Here is an 883-nt window from a genome sequence, read left to right as displayed (position 1 = left end):
TATATTTATATATAAAATTATATATATATATATATAAGCAGAATACTTACATATACGGACGTATACACACATATGTATGTAAGTATGCTGTTTATATACATGTATTTGTATTTATGTGCCTGAGTATATTCCACCGATGAAGGCAAAGCATTATTTATGCAAAGCCAGACATCCAGGATCTGGAATTATCTTGTTATTTTTACTGGTTTATCTTGTCTTCGTCTTCGCTCCTTGTGCTATGTGGACATTTATTGTGGTTTAAAGTCAAGATTTGACTGCTATTTTTCAGCGTGGCGGTATCTCATAGATACCCTGTATTATAATTTTTAATAATTATTACATTTGATGGTTTTTATTCCCATGCTGGCCACTTGATAAAATCAATATTTTAAATATTGATCTTATCCTTATTTATATAAATTTGTTTTGTCAGTGTATTTACTGCGCTGATATTCTGTCCGTATCGCACGAGGAGTTTTTAGGCGGGCTATTTAAGCTAGTCGTGTACATACGTGCATAGATATGTGTGTAGACGTCCGTATATGTAAGTATGCTGTTTATATACATGTATTTGTATTTATGTGCCTGAGTATATTCCACTGATGAAGGCAAAACATTATTTATGCAAAGCCAGAAATCCAGGATCTGGAATTATCTTGTTATTTTTACTGGTTTATTTTGTCGTCTTCGCTCCTTGTGTTATGTGGACAATTATTGTGGTTTAAAATCAAGAGTTGACTGCTATTTTTCAGCGTGGCGGTATCTCATAGATACCCTGTATTATAATTTTTAATAATTATTACCTTTGATGGTTTTTATTCCCATGCTGGCCACTTGATAAAATCAATATTTTAAATATTGATCTTATCCTTATTTATATATA

Source organism: Octopus bimaculoides, chromosome 3 (assembly GCF_001194135.2).
Source record: "Octopus bimaculoides isolate UCB-OBI-ISO-001 chromosome 3, ASM119413v2, whole genome shotgun sequence".
Classification (NCBI taxonomy): domain Eukaryota; kingdom Metazoa; phylum Mollusca; class Cephalopoda; order Octopoda; family Octopodidae; genus Octopus; species Octopus bimaculoides.
Note: the sequence above shows the minus strand (reverse complement) of the source record.